Source organism: Psammomys obesus, unplaced genomic scaffold, assembly GCF_907164565.1.
Source record: "Psammomys obesus unplaced genomic scaffold, mPsaObe1.curated_primary_1811, whole genome shotgun sequence".
Classification (NCBI taxonomy): Eukaryota; Metazoa; Chordata; class Mammalia; order Rodentia; family Muridae; genus Psammomys; species Psammomys obesus.
This window is the reverse complement of record NW_026592118.1, coordinates 15,684,961-15,710,872: the sequence shown is the minus strand read 5'-3', so window position 1 is coordinate 15,710,872 and position 25,912 is coordinate 15,684,961. Positions and strand designations below refer to the sequence as shown.

The window sequence follows — 25,912 nt, the reverse complement described above, 5'->3', positions numbered from 1 at the left end:
TATATATATATATATATATATATATACGAATATCTAATCTCATATATATGCCTCAGAAGATCTGGATTGAAGGTAAATCTCTTCACCTCAAAAGATCCAGCTCTAGGATGAGTCTTCCCACTTTAAATGATTTAATTAAGAAAAAGCCCTGACAGATGTACCCAGCCTTAGGTTTCAGTTCATTCCAGACAAGTTGACGGCTGCTAAGAATGGCCATTACCCCCGCCTTGTCGGGGGTGCAGGTACTTTTCCATGGCTTAGCTCCTTTACGTATGCCTTGCTTGCAGCTACGCTGCTTTTCATTTATTTATTTGTCTTGTTTCTCCCCTTCCCACAGTTTGAATGGTGCTGCTGCGTCTGTTTGCCTGAGCATAGGTTTTGCAATTCTTTGGAGTATGTACAAGACATTGGAATTGCTAGGTGATACTTTAATTATGAGTTTAACTTTTAAAGAAAACACAAATTTGTTTGGTTGTTGTTTTTACATTCTCATCAGTGTCTATTTTCTACAGTTCTACTAAGAAGGCTCCAGTTTCTCCCCATCTCTGCCAACATGCTCTTTCACTGTCTTTTCAAGTTTCCAAGTACGGGGTAAAGAGATGGGTGAGTGTCTGAAATCACGGGCTGCCCTGGTAGGGGGCCTGGGTTTAATTCTCAGCACCCACATGGTGGTTCACAACTGTCTGTAACCCTAGTTCTGGGGGAGCCAATGCCCTGTTCTGACCTCCAAAGACGCCAGGCCCACGTGTGCTGCACAGACATACATGGAGGCAAAGCGCTCACTCATCAACAAACAAACAAGTACAAATACATTTTAGGTGAAGCCCAAGTAGGCCTGAAGGGCTGCTCCGCCTGGGTGGTTTTAACTGCACATCCTCAGGGACCTGCAGCACGGAGTACCATTTCCCGTGCTAAGAAGCCACTTCTCTGTCTTCTGTGGGGACGCAAATGTTTACATCTTGCCCACCTTTAAATTGGGCTGTCTCTTGTTCTTGTTGGATTATGAAACAAACAAATAAATCCTAGATCCTACACTCTTAATACATAACTGTAGTTATTTTTCCCAGTCTGACAGTTGTCTCTACATTAAAAAAACAAAAACAGAAACAAAACAAACATCTTTTTATTATTTGGGTTTTGGTGTCCTATCTCAGAATTCAGTACCAAATCCAAAATAAAAAAGATTGCCCTGAGCAGCCTGCCATGTTTTATTGTCTTAGTGCCTATATTTAGGTCATTTGGGGATTGGTATGAAGTAGGGGTTCAACATTTCTGGTGTGTAAACACACAGCACCAGTAGTCAAAAGGAGGGTTCTTTTTTTCCATCAAATGGTCCTGGCACCCCTATCAAAACTCATTTGGCCAGGGTCAGGAGAATGGTTCAGCAGTTAAGAGCACTTGTTCTCTTCTGGAGGACATGAATTCAGTTCCCAGCACCCATGTTGGGCTGCTCACAACCACCTGTAGCTCCAGCTCCAGAGGATCTGCTGGCTTAGCCTCATCTCTGTGGGTACCCATACATACAAGACATATATTCACACAGACGCACGAACACCCCCTCACACACACATAACACAAATGTAAAACAAAACAGCCACACACACACACACACACACACACACGCACACACACACACACACACACTTAAAACAAAATACATCTTTAAAACCATCAATTGGCCATAAATATACGGACTTCAGGATCCTCAGTTTTATTGGCCTACATCTATTTTTATGCTAATACCACACTCTTGTGTCCTGTAGATTTGTGGTGTGGTTTTCTTCTCAACTGTCAAAAAAATATATTAGTGCAAGCAACAGTGGCGGAGGGTATCCAAGAGAATGACTCTATGATAAATCACCTTAAAACAATAAGTTCTTTAGGGTGGGGAGCACCTGGTATTCAGCTTTATCATTGGGAAACTGCAGCCACCAAAGAGCAGATGGGCTGAGCTGTCATTTCCAGAGCAGCATGCTGCAGAAAATGGAAGTCACACCTACAATAGACTTCCTCGGAGACATCAGAGACTTTATACAGGGGACTTTAGGGTTCTGTCACTGGAGCCTCGCCTGCTGGTAGAGGACTAGCCAACAGCTACAGAACTGAAAGCCACATCCTCAAAGCAACCAGAGCTCATCTCAGATGTCACTTCTTCAGGAGGAGCCCCTGACCCTTAGACTAACCCAGGCTCCTCTTATACGCCTACAACAGCATGTGATATCCTAAACTAAGTTATGGTTAGCTATTGAACTAATTCTACTCAATTTCTGGCAGGCCACTCATGGTATTAGGTGACTAGGTAATCAAACAGTACTATTATATGAGCAGACGTGAAAATATATATAAATAAATTCGGTGAATCCTCTTTGATAGATGCCCCCTAAGCAGCAAATTTTAATGACATCAAAAACCTGTGGAAACCTGTGGAGTCCAAGGGATGAATGCACAGAATTGAGTCGCTGCAGAAGCCATGACTTTAGGTATCAGTATATTGTGGTCTTGGACTTACTTGGCAGCTGATGCTTTTGAACTTCTGGTCTTTAACACCCCTACCATGCTGGTTTATGCACTGCTGGAGACCAAGCCAAGAGCTTTGTGCATACCAGGTTAAGTGCTCTACCAACCGAGCTACATCCTCAGCTGAGAAACAGAATATTCTAAGCTCTGAATAATGGAGGTACCTTGGGTCAAGAATTCTTCTTGAACAAAACTATCCTAAGGAGATAGAGTTGCATGAAATAGAGATTTCTGTACATACAAGGATACAGTTATATATAACAGATACATCCCGAGAAATGTCTTTAAGTTACCCTGCCATTGTGTGAACGTCAGAGAATGTTTTTACACAAACTGAGATAGCTACAACCTTACTAGGCAATACAACCTTGTAGGATCACTGACTCCTGTGCAGTCTCCTGCTGACCGAAGCATGTGGCTGTGTTTATCGCAGGCTAAATTACAGTGAAGTACTCGCACCAAACTGAGTTATTAGCAATTAAAATGGATTAACTGAGAGGGTACCTCGTGGAAGAAATATAAAAAAATTAATAAAAATAATACCTTAGGAAAAGAACTGAGATTATGAAAGAGCTCAAAATGTTGGCTGCATAAAGCTTTCCTTTTGAAAATATTACCCACAGGTGTGGTGGTTTGAATAGATATGGCCCCCATAGACTCATGGGCTTGAGTGCTTGGCTCATAGGGAGTTGCACTGTTAGGAGGTATGGCCTTCTTGGAGTGGGCGTGGCCTTGTTTGAGGAAGTGTGCCACTGTGGGGGCAGACTTTGAGATTATATATGCTCAAGCTATGCCCAGTGCCACAGTCTCCTCCTTGCTGTCTGCTGATCAAGATGTACAACTCTCAGCTCCTTCTCCAGCACCAGGTCCACCTGCATGATGCCATGCTTTTGCCATGATAATGATGGACTAAAGCTCTGAAACTGTAAGCCAGCAACAGTGAAATGTTTTCCTTTATAAGAGTTGTGGTCATGATGTCTCTTCACAGCAACAAAAGGCAAACTGAGACAACAGGGAAGTAGGATGAGAGCGCTACCTGGGAGCATGTCAGAAATATAGATCCACTTAGAACCTGAGGCTGAACACACTCCAAAATCTGCAGGCCATTCCCAAGTGCATTATTGTTAGAGACACACCCAGGATGAAGATATATTGGTGTGCTTCAGAAAAAACTATGAAGAACATCTATCTATCCAAATCTATCTCTAAAAAGAGATTGCTTTTAAGAAATCAGATCATGCCTGGCCTGATGGCACACACCTTTAACCCAAGCACTCAAGAGACAGAGGCAGGTGGCTCTCTGTGAGTTCAAGGCCAGCATGGTCCACAGTCCACACATAGAGTCCACATACAGCCCGGGGCTGTATGTATAAAGTGATGTACTGTTTTGTTTTGTTTTGTTCAAAAAGGAAAATAAGTCAGATCACATGAGTCAAAGGGCTGGCTAGTCTGAAATCTATAAACTAAAGCCAAGAAGCTGAAATTCCAGGAAGAGTGGCTATTGTGATATTAAATCAAAATCAAGAAAGGTTTCCATGTTGTAGCCTTCAGGAAGAATTCCGTTTGCTGGGACAAAGCTTTGTCTTCCTCCTGAGGCAGAGTTTCCCACCTGAGGCTCAGCCATGTTATGGAAGGTAGCCCATGCGTAAAGCAAAGCAGCGTGGATGCTGCTGCGCGGGGATCTGTCTGTCTATTGCCTTACACATGGCAGGAAGCAGTGGAGGTGGGAGAGCTGGCCCAGGCTCCCGTGGCAAGAACAAGCTTAGTAGATAAATAGGGAGAAAGAGCCATAAAGAGGAAAAAAAAAATGGCCTTTTGTATTGTTGCCATGGATTCATGAGAGAATTTTTTATGACTGAGTTCTTCCAGAAAAAAAAAAAAAAAAAAACAACAACAACCAGAGAAATGAATGAACATGTAAACACAGAGGACAGAGGGGGACAAGAATAATTGGATAACTCTGGGCTTGGGGTGAGCAAAGCCTGGCTCTAAGTGTCCCTCACACAGTCGTGGCTATAGAAGTGTTGGTATACACAGTGCCTGGCTATGGCCCATCAGACACTCTATTCCTACACTTCTGGACACAAAGTTATTCCCACAGAAAGCAGAGGACTCAAGAGCTAGAGGTAGAAGAGCCTTAAGTGCCTGGTCTGGAGGCCACCTCCTTCGTATAACCCCACAGGCGACAACTGTTGTTTTTAACAGTTCTGACTTCACTCCCTTTATCTCAGATCCTGGCACTGTTCTCTCAAGTAATGGCTTCCACAGAGCAAATAAACAACCTTTCCCCTTCTTGTTTTGAAAACACATTCACGACAGGATTTCCTGAAAAGGGACGGAAGGTGATAGGGCAGTCAGCAGCCCATATGTGTGATTCCCTGCAATATAGCCAAAAGCCTGGAGCTTTCGACCCAAGGATTAGCCTCTAGAGAAGGGGATGGGGGAGGAACCTCTGAGGAGAAGGCCTCAGCTTTGTCCTGGCACCAGGCACTTAGTTCTCCACAAAGTTTATATTACAATATCCAAAAAGATGTTTGGCTAATGTTTTATGGCTCAAATATTTCTGCCAGAAGCTTTCAGGCCAAGCAATTATTAGTTGCTTTCTCTTCGCTGAAATAATGAAGTATAAATCTGAAAATGGAATTTTCTCTCTAAAATAAGGAGAAAATAGAAACTATTCTACCATGTTCAAACCTGAGGTTTCCTCACGGCTGATAGCTGTGTTTTCTGTGTAGGCTTTGGGGATCTGATCTCTGCTTAGCTGGGAGGTATCAGTGTCCCCCCTTTGCCTCCAACCCTTTGCTGGTTAAGAAGTTGGGGAAACTGGCCTCAGCAGTGTGCTCCAAGCTAGAGTCCCAGCAGACAGTTATGTCTGCTGACAAGGAGGAGAGTCTTCCCAGCTGCTAACGGAGCAGCGCATGTACACGGCAGGACAGGGCTGTGTGTGGAGAAAGAGGGGCCTGTGAGCCAAATGAATGAAGGCTGAAGGGCGGAGGACCACGGAGCAAATGACAGCTTCTTCCCACTCCAAGATGGAGGAGACGGGGCATGCTTGGGTAGAGGCAGGGCTAACACACTGATGATAATCCTTAACCAGGGTTTCACTTTCCATTCCTTTTCTATAGCTGCGTCTCTGGATTAGCCTGTTGAGCAACACAAAAGAGATCAATGTGCGGGGCCAGACCTATCAAGCCCTGCTCCTGTACCACTTCCAGCGGCTTCCCTCACCCTAGCAGCACTGTGGCCAATGACTAATAAGTAATGTAATGGCTTTGGTCAGACCCATATATCCTTCACAGCCTCTAAGTGACCTCAAAGGAACATTGCTGGAATAAATTATTGGAGAAGGAAGCAGAGATCCTCCCCCCAACATCATGGAACATTCTCCTCAGCTAAAGAGCCTCAGCTCTCATTCTACCTCTTATGGCACTTGCTCGTACACATTTACAACCCTTTCTGAGAGACACAGACAAGGTCTCAGCCATCAGTGTGTCCTGTACATACAACACAAGCCTGATACAGAGTATGACCCAACAAAAGCGTTTTTAAAGCCAATTAGAAGATGGCCATATTTATCAAAACTTTTGGATAACCGTTTTTTTTAAATAGCTTTATTTTTCCAATGTGAGTGAAGAGCTAGAATAAAGGGAGGCCTGAAGATTCCAGGAAGGCAAGCATGCTGGCCAGTTCTGCATTTGCTATGTGATGACTCACAGTCTTGGTCAGCCAGAAGCAGGCTGGCCCATCTTGAACTTGTGTCATTGTTGTTGAGCACACAGTTTCTTGTTCTATTCCTCATCCAGCGGTCAAGTTAAGTGCAGCTCCCCCTGGGTTATGGTGGAAGACCTTCCCCTTGGTGGTTTCGAGACTCAGAACACGGTACTTCCTTCTTACAGGGACGCTCTGAGCTTCTTGCCTCATCAACACTTACCAAGCTAGAGAGTGGCTTCTAGCTAGAGCTTAAGCTTTGTGCTTTATTTTTGTCTGAAGATTAAAAAAAGAATTTCTGAATAGCTTGTGAAACTCTGTGTGTGAGTCACTTCCCATGATAAGGAATGAGGAGAAACATCACTTAAGTGGGGTTTCCAAAATGTGGGAAATCACTTCAAGCTTTTTTTTTTTTTTTCAGGAATAGAAAGCATGATTTGTTATTTATCATCTGATTGAAGAATTGTTGCCAGATGTTTCATTTTTACTACCTAATCTAATCTAAAGGTCTAACTTAAAGACCTTTATACATTTTGCCTGAAAGAACCTTTTATGAAACAGTAGACGTTAAAAAGTCTGTATTTCTTATCTTTCCTTTTTCATTACGGCCAGGATGGTTACATGAAACCAACAATTATATGACCACCATTCAAATGTTACATGTCAGATTTAGAAGATAAATAAAAATGTTTTTAGAATCCTGTATTTTCTTCGATGCAATGGAGCTACAGTTCTGGAAGGACTAAATTAAATTATTTCTTCTGAGAACTGAGCCATGGCAAGCAATGGCATTATGGTTTTTTTTAACCTTATGGTTCTTCTAGAAGCCACTCCCACCAAATGACTGCAGACTATGTGCTTTGGTTGTTTTGTTTTGTTTTGTTTTTTCCAAATCCAAAATGCAACTTTAAAAAAAATTATAATCCAATCATCACTTTGAGTTTTGTACGTGATAGATCAGTGTTTAAGAACCTGGTCTTCAGTACACGTGGACTAAGGTTGTCTTCTGTCTAGACATGTCTGTGTGGTCTCAGCATTAGTCTCGGTGCTGTGTGAAGGTGGAGTACACCACTTAACAAAAACAAGGTAAATTGATTGTTTTTTAAAAGATGGTTGCTAAGGCTTACATTTTCAGGAATTGTACAAGCTGACTGTTAAACTCAGGTATTTAAAGCATATTAAACACAAGGAAACCTCACAAGAAGACCAACAGAGACAACTAACCGAGACCCACAGGGCCTTACAGAGACTGAGACATCAACTAAAGAGCAGGCATGGTCTGGACCTAGCCCCCTGCACAGATGTGGCCAATGGGCGGCTTGGTCTTCATGTGGGTTGCCTGGTGAGCGTAAAGGGAAGACTGTTTCAAACATGGACTCTATTGCCTGCTTTTAGATCACTTCCCCCTGTCAGGGCTGCCTTGCCTGGTTCATTCCTTATGTGACTTGATGTGTTGGGGAGGGTTGATATGGGTCTGCCCTTGGGATGTAAAGTAAATAAACTTAAAAAAAATAAAGTGTATTAAATGCAAAGGTGTTATGTAGCCAAACTCATCACACCCTTATTATTTTTGCTTCACATTGCTGTTACCCGTGCATAAGGATAACCTGTGCATAATATCCTTATAACCCTTATAACAGCTTATAACAACCCTTATAACAACGGGTTATAACGATATTTATGCCTGTTGTCTTTCACAACAACCATTTCATGTGATGATGGGCTGCTGCATCTTCCTTCCCAGCTTCTTTCCCGCCACTCTCCCATTGGCAATGGAAAATAGGCCACTGTGAGATTATTTACACCCCAGAATTCAGCAAGCATGAGCAAGCACAGTGTTCCCCATCTGCGATGATTTGAATGAGAATGGTCCCATAGGCTCATTTGTGTGAGTACTTGGTCCTCAGTTGGTAGAACTATTTGGGAAGGACTGGGAGGTGTGGCTTTGTCCAACAATATGTGTGTCACTGGGAATGAGCTTTGAGATTTCCAAACATTTGTGCCATTCCCAGTGTTCCTCTCTTTGCCTCCTGCTCATGGACTAAGATGTGAGGCCTCAGCTGTTGCTGTAACCATGCCTTTGCTCTGCCATCATGGATTCTAACCCTCTGAAATCATAACCCCAGTGAAACATTTTCTTTTATAAATTGCGTTGGTCATGGTGTTTTATCACAGCAATACAAAAGTAACTAATATAAAACTTGGTACCAAGGAATGGGATATTGCTGTGACAGACCTGACCATGTGGGCCTTTTTTAGGAATGTGGAGGACTCTGTAATAGAAAAACACTTGAATGCTGTACAAAGAGCTTAATGGGCCATCCTGGCAGGCTCCTGGAAGACAGTTGTGCTGAGGACAATGTGGACTATGGAGGCCCAGCTCAAAAGGTTTCAGAGGAAACAATACTAACCTTAGGGCTAGAGAGCTTACATACGATACTTTGCCAAATACTGTGGCTGTTTTCTGCCCTCGTCCTAAGAATTTTGCCTGAAACAAAATGGGCTAATTTCTTCGGTGAAAGAAATTTCAAGCTTAATATTAACTCTGCAGTGTCATTATAAATAATCGCTCTTATGCAGGTCTACAATGAACAGGAGTAAATAGAACAAAAAAAAAAATACAAAATATACAATTTGAAGAGAAACATAGCACCAGGAAGCATAATGTTGGAGCCAAGGCTTGTGCTGAAAGAGATGAGGAGATCAAGGTGAAGCCTGATTCAAACTGGAACGAAGGGAGGGTTGCCCTCAGAACAAGACCCCACCCCCGGTTGCTTCCAACTCATGAAAACGCCTTAGGAATTGTCTGCTCCTAAAAAGCAGCAACAGATGAAAGCTGTTGCAAATAAGATTCGAAGGTGCCAGACTCCCCCTTGAGCAGGCAGTGCTGTCCATGTGTCTCTGGCTTTAGAATCATGAAAGATATACAAGTAAAGCAGTCGTGGACTTGGTTAAGAAAAGCTTCTAATGCCAGGTATATGGCAGAGACGTCCCTGCACAGAATCCCTGAGCACTGCATGAAGCTGAGAAAATAAAGTCTCGATTGCATTGGAGATCCCACAATGTTAGAGGCGCCAAAGCTGCCGGATACCTACCAACAAGAGCTATAGAACCAGCCTTATAGAAAGAAGTATATTGCACGCAGCAAAGCTGGGAGGGTAGAGGCATCCAAGCCCCTTCATATCAGGCATGGGTTATGCCCTGCTGGGTTTTGGTCTTGCTATGGTCCAGTATTTCCTCACTATACCCCTTTCTTCCGTCTTAGAATGATAACATATGTTCTGTGCCATCATATGTTGGAAGTATGTATTTTGCTTTTTTAATTTAGAGGGGTTTACAGTTAAAGAGATTGCCCTGAGTTTCAGAAGACACTCAGACTGTGGGATTTTTAAACACTGTTGAGACTGTTGTAGAGGATAAGGACTTTTGAAGTTAGACTAAATGCATTTTGCATTATTATATGGCCACAAGCCTGTGAGGGCTGGAGGGTAGAATGTAGTGATCTGAGTGAGAATGTCCTTCATATGCTTATATTTTGGATACTTCATCCCCAACTGATGACTTATTTGGGAAGGATTAGGGGGTGTGGCCTTGTTGGAGGAGGTGTGTCATTAGGGGTGTGCTTTGAGGTTTGAAAAGATCCGTGGCATTCCCAGTCTCCCCTCCCACCACTTTTCTGTTTCTCTCTGTGTCTGTCCCTCTCTCCCTCCTTTCCTCCCTCCTTCCAGATCAAGATGTAAGCTCTCAGCTGTTCTTGCTACCATAAGTTTGCTCTGTCAACATGGATTCTAACACTCTGAAACCGTAAGTCCAATTAAATACTTTCTTTTATAAGTCACCTTGGTCATGTTGTTTGATCACAGCAACAGAAAAGTATCTAATATACCATCTTTTGTTATTCTGTAGAATATAGAATGATAGACTCCATCAAATGCATTACGAGCCTGAACTGAACTCTTAACCAGAATATTGTGAGATACAATCTGCTCATTTGCTCAGTTAGTTGGACACAAAACTCATACCCCAATTAATTCTTACTGCTAAATTCAAATCTATTCCCCTATTTCCAGCTCTATTCCAAGGTCAGCCTTGCTTTTTCAAGTAAGTCTTGTCATTTATATCCAGATATATCATGAGTATGTCAAATTCAGTCTTTCTAAAAAACAAGATCCATTATTACTTTCCCCCAGGCTTGTTCTTTCTCTGGTTACCTTGATTAAGCACCCAGAGGTGATATAACTCAACCTACCTAAACTAGAGATGAGGGAACTAAGGCAGAAAGAAACACAACGTGAGCAAACGCCCAGGGCTACATGGTTGGTGGTGTAGTAAAAATGACCAGGTTTCCAAGTCTCCAGACTCAAGAGCTATTTCACCATCTCACTGCTTTCTGGTGCACAGAAAGGAGAAGAGGGAGACAGAGTAGGGAGAGGAAGGAGAGAGGAAAAGAGCAAAAGAGAGGGGACGCAAAGGAGACAGAGACAAGACAAAAGGAAATTCATCCCCGGTCTTGCTTTGTTTATGCTTCACCTATTGCACGTGGTTAGTCTATCTACCCCTGAACATGCCTACGAGGCATACTCTCCCATCTGCCACAAACCTCAGGGAAACCCTTCCATGATTTCTACCTTTGTGAGAGGCTGCAGTTGCTGAGAACAGAACTGACCACGGAGTCTTCCAGGTCGTGGTGTGTTTCTTTAGCTTTCACTGGCCCAACAAAGACTTCGCAGTAAGAGAACGACTGACAAACCATTACTTGGCCTCTTTGGAGCACTTCTGGGATATCACCTCTCTTTATTTCTGTTGACTTGTGTGATGTAATTGAAATATGGTCTTAAAGATGTTTTCATTACAGTAGTCAATCATTTCCTAAGCTCTCCTCTGACTATGAACTTGTTGACATGTCAGACTTAGCCCTGATTTTTCAAATAATGACCTTTTTTAGCAAACCGAATTCGCAGCCAGCTTCCAGGCCTCCTAAGCTTCACCTGAAGTACCTGGCTAGCCACACCTGGAAGTTCTCTGTAGTTCTGATCACTGATTCATCAGATACTGGTTAAAAATTTAGTGTCATGAGTTGTATCATATACTTAGAATGGGGGTATGCAGCCAAATATGGTAAAACCCCAACCATCAGGGAGCTCTCAGAGGCGGGGGTAGCAGAAGAATAAGCACAGCATTGAATGAATAGAGAATGCATGAGGCTGTTGAACACAATGAAAATGCAGAGCGAAGAGGCAATGGCAGAAATACGCATGGAGAGGCCGTAGAACGTGTGTGGTGTGAATGGAACAAAGGAAGGTCAGCCAGGCTTTCTAGAGAAGACTCTGGTTGGACAGAGTCTTGAATTCAGTCTCCACTGCGGGTGGAGACTGGGAAGTGTGAAGGTGTTTAGGCAGTGGATGAAAGAGGAGGCTAGTGCAGCAACCAAGGCTAGAAATAAGGAATGGGGAGGCACAGGGCACATCTCTTTTATGGACCATTTACTGCTCCAAATCTCTATATGTAACCATGAAGCTCAGTCCAGACTCCCCACTCCTCATCCAACCCCTCTCCACTATTTCAGAGCAGATGGGTTTCAGCTGAGTCGGCAGCCTCAGGCCTCCTACCCAGTATGCCTCTGGTTGTTCTGTGTCTGGCTTCCTACACAGTACCATAACCCCTGTGGGGCACAACTGGAGATATACAAATCTGTAGGGCAAGTGGCCACCTCAGAATACTGCTGACAGGGGAAATCCTTGCAGAAATACTGTTCAGATAAAGGATAAAGGGGACGAAGAGCCAGGAATCATCAACCGCCCACTGGTGCTTTTCCGTGCCCCAAAGGACAAATTTGGACTTCTAATCTATACATACTTTCCATTTTGAAATTCTGACAGAACTGAGAACATATCTGTGAGAGCTCCAAAATGAACTGGGGACTAAAAGGGATCCCCTTGAAGTGTGTTACTGGTGCTTTTAAAATCTATTTTATTCACTTATTAGTCATTTATGGGAATATCTGAGAAAGACTTAGAGGACATTAGCGTTACGGATATCTGCAGAAACAGCAGTCTAGGCGGGAAGAGCAGCCAGCGCAAAACCCCAGAGGGCCAGAGCTCATTTTTAAGGAATGACAAGGAATCCAGTGCAGTGTGGTTAGGGCAGAATTGGTGAGATAGAGAGGCAGAGAGATGATGTCAGAGAGGCGCCTGTGGGACAAAGTGATTACAAGGGGCCTTCAGATCCTCCCAGGACTTTGTTTTACTGAGTTGGGAAGAGGCCTCAAGTAAAGAAAGGGCACTGGCTTGGGTTTAAAAAGGTGACTCTAGACACTGTGTTGAGAACCACCACATAGAAGGCAGGAATGAAAATAGACACAGGGAAGAAATGGGACAGGCCCTTGCAAATGTGGTGGAGGCAGTTAGAGGCTGGGTTCAATGTATGGGGTTAGTCAACTGGCCTTCACAGCTGTCACAGGGAGCAGGGCCAATGATGTCATCTTGGGTCTACTGTAACTAAATAGTACAGCATGGGTTAAACAACAGAACACATCCTTTCACAGTTCTAGAGGCTGAAGTATCAGCGGGGTTCATTCCTTCTGAGGCCACAAGAAGAGAGTCCATTCCAGGCTCTTTCTCTTTGGCCTACTGGTAGCACTCTTCATCTTCCTAGTGTGTTTCCTGTCTGTACCAACCTTTTCATTTCTTGTGAGGAGACCTGTCTTACTCAGTCAGGGCCCACCGTAACAACTTCATCCTAGTTATATTCGTAATGAAACTACTCCAAGATAAGGCATTTTCTGGGGTATGTGTGGTTGAGTCTTTGATATATGAAATTTGCTGGTCACCTAATTCAAACTGTAATAAAAGACACCAACATTCTCAGCCTAAGTAACTATAAAGGGCTGTCACTGACTAAGTTAAAAGAGGCTAAGGAAGAGTGAGGTATTACTTTTAGAGCAGAAATATTTTCCTCAAGATACAAGAATCCAAGCCAGGAGTGTTAGCTATTGCCTATAATCCTGACAACTTTTGAAGCAGAGGCAGAAGGATTACCATGGGTTCAAGGATAGCCTGAGCTACAGAATAAGACTCTGTCTCAAAATCAAAACTAACTAGATAGATAGATAGATAGATAGATAGATAGATAGATAGATAGATAGATAGATTATTAATACAAAATTTGGGAGGAAACTGGCTCTGAAACATTTCATATACAAAATATACATATAACTTTAAGATACAAAAACATACTCCTATATACGTGTCATATGTATGTGTGTAGGATGTGTATATTGAAGTCAGAAAGCCCACAGGAGAGTCCCGAGAAGGAATGCGGAGCCAGAGCTGGACTCTTAGACCCTCAGTGACTGTGATGTCAGAGGTGGGAAATGTTGTCAGAGCAAGGTCAACAGTATAACATCGTTTATGAGCATTAAGATGAACATGCATGGAACCACACCATAAGAATACACGAATACTCGGAGAATTAAGGAACCACATAATGTTGGCAGGTTGCTTGGAGGGAGAATGGCGGTGGAAGAAAGGGCATAAATCAAATGAGAGGGCCATGCACAGCCAGATGAGGAAAGTTGCCAGGAACTGAGGAATGGGATTAAATCAACTGAGTATCTGAGTTCCAAAATAAGCAAAATAAAGGAAAATAAATCTCATCTGAAATAAAAATAGAAATCCTGGTTATGTTTCTTCCCTTGGTTTTTTTTTTTTCTACACTGCACAAAGCTACAGAGGAAACAACAACTTAAAAGTTCTTTTCTTGGTTCCTTTCAATGAGAGTCATCACGAAAATTGCACTTTATTGCCATGAATGGAAGTAAATGACTGAAATATTTACCGTCCAATTCAATAACAAAAGACAACTTAACAAAGAAACCTACTCCCCTCCCAGCCTCTCGTAAGACACTTTAATGATAGTGTTGCTATCATGAATGACATGGGTAGGCATAGAGAGTACTAGGAGGGGCCCCTAGCCTCACCTTCACTGAAGAAACCACATCTCAGGCTTTTCTAGGGGGAAAATGTCACTAGGATTGACCCAATCAATTCAGTATCAACTAAAGCTAATCATATGCTTAACCGATGAGCCAGCCTTTGAAGCCTATTTGTTTACTCAATGGAAATGAACTGCAATGTAGTGAGAATTCAGGGGTTTTGGTTCCTTTAATGACAGGTGTGGAAATATGTGGCTGTTTTGCAGCAGCTTCCTATGATTTGCCTCGTGCTCTAGCAGAGGCATAGTTCTGCCAGCTGCAGATGGCCTCTGTAATTGCGTGACATTTGAAATTTTGGGAGTATAAATGCTAGGGCCCTGAAAGGTAGGGTGGGTGGTTGTTGGTCACTGGGGCTGTGTGGGGGAGGGGTTGTTAGTAGTCCTGTTCAAAGAAGAAACAAGAAAAAAAAAGTAGATTCACGAATCTCTCTTTTTAAAGTCACCTTCTTTCTTATTAATTAATATATTTTTATTAATTAGTTTATTCACTCTGTATTCCAGCAGTAGTCCCCTCCCTCATCCCCTCCCAATTCCGCCCTTTCTCCCTCTTCTTCTCCTATGTCCCTCCCCCATTCCACTGATAGGGGAGGTCCTCCTCTCCTTCCATCTGACCCTAGTCTATCAGGTCTCATCAGGACTAGGTGCACTCTTTTCTTCTGTGGCCTGGTAAAGCTGCATCCCCCACAGGGGGAGGTGATCAAATAGCAGGCCACTGAGTTCATGTCAGAGACAGTCCCTGTTCTCATTACGAGGGAACCCATTTGGACACTGAGCTGCCATGGGCTACATCTGTGCAGGGGTTCTAGGTAATCTCCATGAATGGTCCTTGTTTGGAGTATCAGTCTCAGAAAAAAACCCTGGACCCATATTTTTTTATTCTGTTGTTATCCTTGTAGAGATCCTATTCCCTCCAAGTCTTTTTCTATCTCCCCCTTCTTTCATAAGATTCCCTGCACTCTGCCCAAAGTCTGGCTGAGTCTCAGCCTCTGTTTTGATACCCTGCAGGGTAGAGTCTTTCAGCTGCCCTCTGTGGTAGGCTCCTGTCTTGTTCCCTGTTTTCTTCCTCTTTCGATGTTCATCCCATTTGCCTTTCTGAATGAGGATTGAGCATCTTACCTAAGGTCTTCCTTCTTGATTAGCTCCTTTAGTTGTACAGATTTTAGTATGATTATCCCATATTATATGTCCACTTACAAGTGAGTATATACCATGTGTGTCTTTCTGCTTCTGGGATAGCTCACTCAGGATGATCTTTTCTAGGTCCCACCATTTTCCTGCAAATTTCATGATTTCCTTGTTTTTAATTGCTGAGTAGTATTCCATTGTGTAAATGTACCACAATTTCTGTATCCATTCCTTAATTAAGGGACATCTGGGTTGTTTCCAGATTCTGGCTATTACAAATAAAGTTGCTGTGAACATGATTGAGCAAATGTCCTTGTTGTATACTTGAACATCTTTTGGATATATGCCTAGGAGTGGTATGGCTGGATCTTGAGGCACTATTCCTAATCATCTGAGAAAGTGCAGATTGATTTCCAAAGTGGTTGTTCAAGTTTATATTCCCACCAGCAATGAGGAGGGTTCCCCTTTCTCCACATCCTCTCCAGCATGTGTTGTCACTTGAGTTTTTGATCTTAGCCATTCTGATGGGTGTCAGGTGAAATCTCAGGGTCGTTTTGATTTGCATTTCCTTGATAGCTAAGGATGTTAAGCATTTCTTTAAGTGTTTCTCTGCCATTTGATATTCCTCTATTGAGAATTCTCTGTTTAGCTCTGTACCCCATTTTTTTAATTGGATTACTTGATTTGTTGCTTTTTAACTTCTTGAGTTCTTTATATTTTCTGGATATTAGCCCTCTGTCAAATATAAGGTTGGTGAAGATCCTTACCCAATCTGTGGATTAACATAGTAAAAATGGCCATCTTACCAAAAGCAATCTACAGATTCAATGTAATTCCCATCAAATTACCAACACAATTCTTTACAGACCTGAAAAGAAAAATTCTCAACTTCATATGGAATAACAAGAAACCCAGAATCGCTAAAACACTCCTCTTCACTAAAAGATTTTCTGGAGGTATCTCTATCCCTGATTTCAAACTGTACTGTAGAGCAACAGTAATAAAAACTGCACGGTAATGGCATAGAAACCAGCTGGTGTATCAATGGAATCGAATAGAAGACCCAGAAATAAATCTACACATTTATGGATACCTGATTTTTGACAAAGATGCCAAACCATACAATGGAAAAAAGATAGCGTCTTCAACAAATGGTGCTGGTCTAACTGGTTGTGTGTGTGTGTGAGTGTGTGTGTGTGTGTGTGTGTGTGTGTAGAAAAATGTGAATAGATCCATACTTATCACCTTGCATAAAACTAAAGTCCAAGGGGATAAAAGACCTCAAAATAAAACCAGACACACTAAACTGCTGAGAAGAAAAAGTGGAAAAGAGCCTTGAACTTGTTGGCACAGGAGACAACTTCCTGAACAGATCACCAACAGCACAGGCTCTAAGAGCAACAATCAATAAATGGGATCTCATGAAACTGAAAAGCTTCTCTAAAGCAAAGGACACTATCACCAGAACAAAACGACAGCCTATTTCTTTTTCTCCTATCCTTCTTTCCTGTCTAGTGATGGGGGTGAAGCCAGGGGGATAAATGGTAATGGTAGAAAAAAGAACCCATGAAGTAGCAAAGACCATCTACAAGGAGTGCCTCAATCTTGGACTCAAAAGTTAGAGATAAACATGGGAAACTTGATATCAAATGCTGTAGAGGAAACAGCAAGGACAAAGGAATGTATACTATTTTCAAGGAGCCAGCAAAAAGTTTTCTGTGGCTGCTGCTGCTGGGATACCTTCCACTTTGCTCCCAGAAGAGATTGTCTGTGTTTGTTTGTTTTGCTTTGTTTTGTTTTTCTTTTTCTTCTTCATATATTTTGTTTCAAAAATGTTTGAAAGACCAGCTGAGGAGTTGAAAAAGTTACAAGTGGAAATGGAGAGGCCTGAGAAACAAAAAGATGGATAAAATGGGAAAACAGAGGGGGGTCACTATCCTCTCTCTTTTCTGAAAGAATTGCAGAATGGTTTGTGCAAATGGAGAGGTTGCCGGTGGAGGCGGAAGCACTTGGGAAGGGAGTATCACTGGAAAAGACAACAGGGAGGCTCAGTCCCAGTGATGAGTAAGAGAGTGGGTGTTCCTGCAGGAGGAAAGAGGGAAGGAACTTCACCAGATGGTGGTCAAGTCAGGAGGACAGTCTGATGAAATGGCCTGTTTCAGAGAAAGGGTTAATCTTTAACCAACCATGGCCCCAGCAAGGAAAGAAGAGCAGCCTTACGAGATCACCACCACCATCTTCCCCAGTAGTCATACAGCATATGATTGCTAGTGGTGTGGAACAAGGTCAGGATGAGATAGGATGGCATCCTATAGAAATGATAGCGTTAGGATGTTTTAAAGAGGTCATGATTTCATATGGGATGCACTCGCCTTATGTGAAACAAATTCTAAATAACTGGGTCACTCAAAATAGAATCATTCCCCAAGACTGGAAGGGAGTGGTGACAGCTGTCCTAGAGGCCAGTCTGCAGTTACAATGATGGAAGAAAGAAGCCATGAACATTGAACAGTGAAGTAGAGCAAGGGGAATAAATAAAGGAAAAGATCAGTTGCTGGGTGATATATAAGATATATATATATATATATATAAGAACAGATTCAATTTGATGGTGCTATTATAAAACAATGTCACTTAGTGGCTTTAAGAGCTTGGGACAAAGTTGAGGAGCCAAGGAAAAGGTCCACCTCGTTTACTAAGATTACACAAGACTCTGGAGATAACTTCTCTAATTTTTTTTTTTTTTTTTTACAAATTATTCTCAGCCGTGAACAAAGCCATATCAGACCCTGATGCAAGACAGGTGTGGATAGAGACCTTGGCATATGAAAATGCAAATACCAAATGTAAAAAGTTATTAGACCATTAAAAGTACAAGTAGTGCCTATGGATGAATGGATAAGGATATGACTGATATTGGGTCTAACATGTACCGTGCTAATATCATAAGTAATACTATAGCTAGAGGTCTCCAATGTCAAAACGCCTAGTGCTTTAATCGTGGAAAATATGGTCACTTGCAATGAAATTGTAAGCAAGTCATCTCTAAGGGCAATGGTTTTTCTAAATACAAACCAGAAAGGACACCTAGGCTTCCCGGGGTGTGTATGCGATGAAGCAAAGGATGCCACTGGGTTCAAGAATGCAGATATAAAAGAGGTATTCAAGGTAATTTCTTACCACCAGGAATGGCCTTTTCTGAATGTTAATGAAAAAGGAACAACAGTAGCCAAGAGACACTGGGTTATAGGAAACAAAACAAAACAAAACATCGAATTAGCAGTATAAGGGTGTGTTAACATCAGAATAGAAACCCGTGAAAGTTTTGATTGAGGACACATATTTGCTTATATTTCCACAGGAAATGAAAAGCTGTGGATAATAGCAAAACTTATAAAGAGTAGAAAGAGCAGGAGAGGTCTCCTGAAAACCTTGGCCAGTGACCCAAAAAGCAATAATCTACTATACCCAGCACAATTAACGGCTTAAAACAGAGAAGGGAAAATGTAGCTAGAGTTCTAGAATTTTGGTTTCTTTAAAAAAAAAAAAAAAAAACCACAGAAATAGCTAGGCAGTGGTGGCACACACCTTTAATCCCAGCATTCAGGAGGCAGAGGCATGTGTATCTCTGTGTGAGACTAGCTTGGTCTACAAAGTGAGTTCCAGGACAGCCAGAGCTGTTACACAGCTGTCTTGCAAAAAACAAACAACAAATGTATAAAAAAAACAATCCACAGAAATATTAAAAGAATATGTTTTTGTTTAATCCCAGGTGTGGAGATACGTGGTTTCTTTGTAGCAGCTGACTTTGATTTGCCTCATGTTCTAACACAGGCATAGTTTTGCCAGCTGCGAATAGTGTCTATGATTGTGTGGCATTTGGAATTCTCGGAATTCCTCAGAGGGTATATAAATACTAGAGCCTCAATAGGTGGGGTTGGTGGTGGTTGTTCATGGGGGGGGGGGGTTGCAATTTGTTAGTAGTTATGCTCAAAGAAGAAACAAGAAGAAAAATTAGATTCAGATCTCTCCCTCTCTCTCCCTCTCTCACCTCTATCCTTCTTTCTCTCCTATCTAATGACAGCAGTAAAACTGGGGGGGGGGGATAAAGAATAGGGGGAAAAAAAAGAACACATAAAGTGGCAAAACCCAGCTGCAAGTAAAGAAGAAAGAAATTAGATTCAAGCATCTCTCTCTCCTCTAGCCTTCCTTCTTTCCTAGCTAGTGATGCAGGGTGAAACCAGGAGGATAAAGGGTGGGAAATAGAAGAACCCACAGAAGTTGCAAAGGCTGGCAATGATGCAATATGCTTAAGAGCACATAAACGGCTGTTTGCGGTGATCTGTATACTTTTCTGCAAGCGTGTTTTGTCTTGAACTTAGCGCACACACGCAGGCCCGTGTGCACACGCACACACATTCACAGGCACACACACCGACAAACAACCGTTAGAGAAGTTCCTCTGTCTAGCCACTCCCAGCCTCAGCACCAGCAAGGCTGGGAGCAGATTCAGCTCAGCTTCTTGCGTGTTAAGGATGGCTCTGTCGTCTGTCGTGTCAGTAGCTCCTCTTCTTGATATCTGTGACCACGAATCTAACAAGAAACAACCTAGCAGAGAAGAGGTTCCTTTGGGCTTATATTCTGAGGACATCTAGTCCATCCTGGTGGGGAAGGTGGGGTGGAAGGCCACTCGGTGGCACCAGAGTATGTGACACATTTCAGTGAAGCAAATATGGGACAAATCTATGGACTATATAAGAACCTCAAGGCCCACCTGACTTTGTCCTTGGAGACCCACTTCCTCCACCAAGGTCCTGTCTCCTAAAGATCCCACAACCTTCCAGAACAGTGGCCACCAGCTGCGAACTATGCATTCAAACATATGAGCCTGAGGGGGACATTTTTCAACAAATAACAATAGCCACAAATTCGGTCAAAGCAAATTTAAGCAGGTGGTAGAATATGAGCATGTTCAGAGCTACATAAAAGCTTTCTTTCTTCAGCTTTGGAAACCTTTTCTTTTTTTTTTGTTAAATAGATATATATTTTTTTCTTTTACCAAGAGAAAACCCTGCGTTCAGGTTCAGAGTAAGACAAATCTGGCGACTGCTTTGATAAGCGCAGCTTAAAACAGAGGCAGTGCCATTCAACAAATACTTAGGTGCCCACGGTGGCACTGTACAGCATTGTGAGTGCGAAGAAGCTGTGCCTGACATGGAGACGTTGGAGTGTTGCAGGCCCAGAGCTCGATTACAGGCCCTCTTGGGCTGTCTTACCTTCCTAAAGAGCCATCCCTTGCCAACCTCTGTGTCAGACCTAACATCCTGAGAAGCAGATAAAAAATTGATGAATGTATTAACTTACCAGAGTCCTATTCTCCACTCACCAGCGGGCTAAGAATGCTATCAGACAGCCTCTGAAGCCTAGGCCTGAGAGTTCTCCACGGTGCCATCACTGACTTCTGGATCCCAGTGCGTCTGAGAAGTGGACTGATGTTGTATAAAATATCAGGAGATTGCTTCCACACCGGAACACTGAATCAGAGGTGACCCTACACTGTGCTTTTGGACCATAATCGCTATTAATTGGCTCTAGAATAAATGATCTCTTTGTCCCTTTGAGGTAAGAGCTGCGTATTGGGGGTAGACACAATTAACCTTCCAAGTGGTAAAGAAAAGTCAAGTTAAAAATACAAAGTGCCTTGTTTAATTCCAAGCTGACAAAAAAGGGGGGTGGTATATTTAGAACAATAATAGGCACATGTTGATAGTTAAGTCTGAGCTGACGACCTTTGTAGAATGTGGATGGTCTTAAAAATAGCCGCATTCTTTCACCAACTGTTACATTTCTAAGAGTTATGACACATGCAGAGATAAGGCCATAGCGATTTCACCACAGGCGTTAGGGTTGTAAGTTCTGACAGGCTAATGAGTGGTTAAGTAAACAAATAGAAACTGTTACAGAGCACTCAGCTACTAACGTTACCACCAAATGTTTAACCGAGGAAAAGTTGTATGCGCTATAGGATACTGAATGAAAGTATACTATTTTATATATATGTATAGCGTACTCTATACCATACACTTTCATTTAAAGGAATGTGGTTGTGTGTAGAGAGAATACCAGAAATACCAGAACACTAGAAAGCTATGCCACCTAGCCCTTAAATCTCACAAGACACACACACACACACACACACACACACACACACACACACACACACAATTTAAAATGATTAGAAGTAAAACATTTTTTATGGCTTAAAAAATGATAATTTAAATGGCAAAGCAAGGCTAGAGCTTTGCCTGGATCTCCCCTTCATCGTGATTTGGCACTGATTGTCAGGGGAATCTTTTTAGTAAGAAAGCTGCGTGGACCCAGCCTCTCTGTCACACCAAAGGAGACAGGAGGCAGGTGATGGACAAGTCCTGGTGTTCGTTAGAACAGCAGTCACCGCATTAAATGCACCTGGACTGTTCACCCAGTCCACGAAGAACAAGGAGTATTTCTGAGACATACGGACCTGATTTTTATTCTGCACTGAAGTGCTCCATTATATATTTATTTTTTCTAACTTGTATGGCTAAAATTCTTTCTCAGTACCTTTTTGGAGCAGCAGTGGGCACATTTAAGCTTCCTCCTTGGCATGCTTTATGTTAATCTTGGGCTCCTGAGAGAAAAGCATGCCACTCTACCCTACTCTACGCCTGCCGTGAAGCAGACACCTGGCAAAGACCAGCGAAAAACCGCTCAGGTGTAAGATCCTGTTAGAGACCTTTTCGACTTATTAGAATATTTCTTCTTGGTATATATTCGCATATAACTTCCTAGGGCAAAATCCCAAACACAGCAAACATACTTTAGCTCCCTGGGCTGTCCTGGTTGGCATTGGTATTAACTTGGCACAAGCTGGAGTTATCTGTGAAAAGAGAACCACAACTGAGAAAATGCTTCCATAGGATCAGGCTGTGTGGGCGCTTTCTTAATTTAGTGCTTGACTCCCCCCCCCCCCACACACACACCCAGCCTTTGCATCTGCTCCTGCCTCCAGATTCCTGCCCTGGCTTCCCTCAGTGATGTATGCTCTATAGATCTGTAAGCAAATATAAACCCCTCCCTCCCAAAGTTTCTTTTGGTCATGGTGTTTTATCACAGCCAAAGAAACACTAACACAAAGACAGAAGCTCTTTGTGACAGGGGAAATCATTAAGACAGTGGGTTACCAGATTCCTTATTTGAAATTAAGCTGAGGAGGCAGTGTCTTAGTTAGGGTCATACTGCTGTGAAGAGACACCATGACCACGGCAACTCTTTTTTTTTTTAATTTAATTTTATTTTATTAATTACACTTTATTCACTTTGTATCCCCCCATAAGCCCCTCCCTCCTCTTCTCCCGGTCCCACCCTCCCTCCCCCTTCTTCACGAATGCCCCTCCCCAAGTCCACTGATAGGGGAGGTCCTGCTCTCCTTCCTTCTGATCTTAGTCTATCAGATCACACCAGGAGTGGCTGCATTGTCATCTTCTGTGGCCTGGTAAGGCTGCTCCCCCCTCAGGGGGAGGTGATCAAAGAGCAGGCCAATCAGATTATATCAGAGGCAATCCCTCTTCCCATTACTATGTAACCCACTTGGACACTAAACTGCCATGGGCTACATCTGTGCAGGGGTTCTAGGTTACCTCCATGCCTGGTACTTGGTTGGAGTATGAGTCTCTGGGAAGAACCCTGTGTTCAAATTTTCTGGTTCTGTTGCTCTCCTTGTGGAGCTCCTGTCCTCTCCAGGTCTTACTATTTCCCACTTCTTACATAAGATTCCATGCACTGTGCCCAACAGTTGGCCATAAGTCTCAGCGTCTGCTTTGATAGTCTGCAGGGCAGAGCCTTTCAGAGGCCCTCTGTGGCAGGTTCCTAGGTTGTTTCCTGTTTTCTTCTTCTTCTGGTGTCCATCTCTTTGCCTTTCCGGATGGGGATTGAAAGTTTCAGTCAGGGTCCTCTCTCTTGATTAGTTTCTTTAGGTGTACAGATTTTAGTAGGTTTATCCTATGTTATATGTCTATATGAGTGAGTATATACCGTGTGTGTCTTTCTGCTTCTGGGCAGCTCACTCAGGATGATCCTTTCCAGGTCCCACCATTTGCCTGCAAATTTCATGATTTCCTTATTTTTCATTGCTGAGTAATACTCCATTGTGTAGATGTACCACAGTTTCTGCATCCATTCTTCAGTTGAGGGGCATCTGGGTTGTTTCCAGCTTCTGGCTATTACAAATAAAGCTGCTACAAACATGGTTGAGCAAATGTCCTTTTTGTGTACTTGAGCCTCTTTTGGATATATGCCGAGGTGTGGTATGGCTGGATCTTGAGGAAGCGCTATTCCTAGTTGTCTGAGAAAGTGCCAGATTGCTTTCCAGAGTGGTTGTACAAGTTTACATTCCCACCAGCAGTGGAGGAGGGTTCCCCTTTCTTCACAACCTCTCCAGCATGTGTTGTCACTTGAGTTTTTGATCTTAGCCATTCTGATGGGTGTAAGGTAAAATCTCAGGGTCGTTTTGATTTGCATTTCCCTAATGGCTAATGACATTGAACATTTCTTTAAGTGTTTCTCTGCCATTCGATATTCCTCTACAGAGAGTTCTCTGTTTAGCTCTGTTCCCCATTTTTTAATTGGATTACTTGGTTTGCTGCTTTTCAGCTTCTTTAGTTCTTTATATATACTGGATATTAGCCCCTCTGTCAGAAATAGGGTTGGTGAAGATTCTTTCCCAATCTGTAGGCAGTCATTTTGTTTTGATGGCGGTGTCCTTTGCTTTACAGAAGCTTTTCAGTTTCATGAGGTCCCATTTATTGATTGTTTCTCTTAGAGCCTGTGCTGTTGGTGTTTTGTTCATGAAGTTGTCTCCTGTACCAATGAGTTCTAGGGTTTTCCCCACTTTTTCTTCTAACCGATTTAATGTGTCTGGTTTTATGTTGAGGTCTTTGACACATCTAAGTCACAAAGATAGACATTAACTGAGGTTAAAGGGTTGGAAGATGGCTTTCCAAGCAAATGGACCCAAGAAGCAAGCAGGAGTAGTCATTCTAATATCTGATAAAATAGACTTTCAACCAAAATTAATAAAAAGAGATGGGGAAGGACACTTCATACTTATCAAGGGAAAATTCCACCAGGAAGACATCACAATCCTGAACATCTATGCCCCAAATACAAGGGCACCCACATTTGTAAAAGAAACATTGATAAAACTTAAACCACAAATAGATCCCCACATATTAATAGTGGGAGACTTCAACACCCCACTCTCAACAAAGGACAGGTCAACAAAACAGAAATTAAACTAAGAAACAATGTCTCTATCAGAGGTCATGAATCAAATGGACCTAACTGACATTTACAGAACCTTACACCCAAACACAAAAGAATTTACCTTCTTCTCAGCACCTCATAGAACCTTCTCCAAAATAGACCATATAGTTGGTCATAAAGTGAGCCTCAACAGATACAAGAAGATTGAAATAATCCTTTGTATCCTGTCTGATCACCATGGAATAAAGCTGAACCTCAACAACAACAGAAATAACAAAAAGCCTACACACACATGGAAACTGAACAACTTGCTACTCAAAGACAGTTGGGTCAGGGAAGAAATAAAGAAAGAAATTAAAGTCTTCCTAGAACTCAATGAAAATGAAGACACAACATACCCAAACTTGTGGGACACAACGAAAGCAGTGCTAAAAGGAAAGTTCATAGCACTAAGTGCCTTCAAGAAGAAATTCGAGACAGCTCATTCAAGCAACTTAATGGCCCACTTAAAAACCCTAGAAAAAGAAGAAGCAGACACACCAAAAAGGAGTAGACGGCTGGAAATAATCAAACTCAGGGCTGAAATCAATCAATTAGAAACAAATAAAACAATTCAAAGAATCAATGAAACCAAGAGCTGGTTCTTTGAGAAAATCAACAAGATCGACAAACCCTTAGCCAAGCTAACTAAAAGGCAGAGAGACACCACCCAAATCAACAAAATCAGAAATGAAAAGGGGGACATAACTACAGACACTGAGGAAATCCAAACAATCATAAGGACTTACTTCAAAAGTCTATATGCCACAAAATTTGAAAATCTAAATGAAATGGACAATTTTCTTGATCGATTTGACTTACCAAAGCTGAATCAGGACCAGGTAAATCAATTAAATAGTCCTATATCTCCCAAGGAAATAGAAGCGATCATCAAAAGTCTCCCATCCAAAAAAAGCCCAGGACCAGATGGTTTCAGTGCAGAATTCTACCAGACCTTCAAAGAAGAGCTAACTCCAATTCTCTTCAAACTATTCCACAAAATAGAAACAGAAGGAACATTACCAAACTCACTCTATGAAACCATAGTCACCTTGGTACCTAAACCTCACAAAGACTCAACAAAGAAAGAGAATTTCAGGCCAATCTCCCTTATGAACATTGATGCAAAAATACTTAACAAAATACTTGCAAACCGAATACAAGAACACATCAAAGATATTATCCACTATGACCAAGTAGGCTTCATCCCAGGTATGCAGGGGCGGTT

The 25,912-nt window shown here is 42.3% G+C and overlaps 1 protein-coding gene across 1 annotated transcript in view; it reads right to left on the bottom strand.

Moving 5' to 3' along the window:
* Fbxl13 (F-box and leucine rich repeat protein 13) overlaps nt 1–25,912 on the bottom strand; it is a 197,424-nt gene that overhangs the window by 51,075 nt on the left and 120,437 nt on the right. The gene's annotated exons all lie outside the window — the stretch shown is intronic.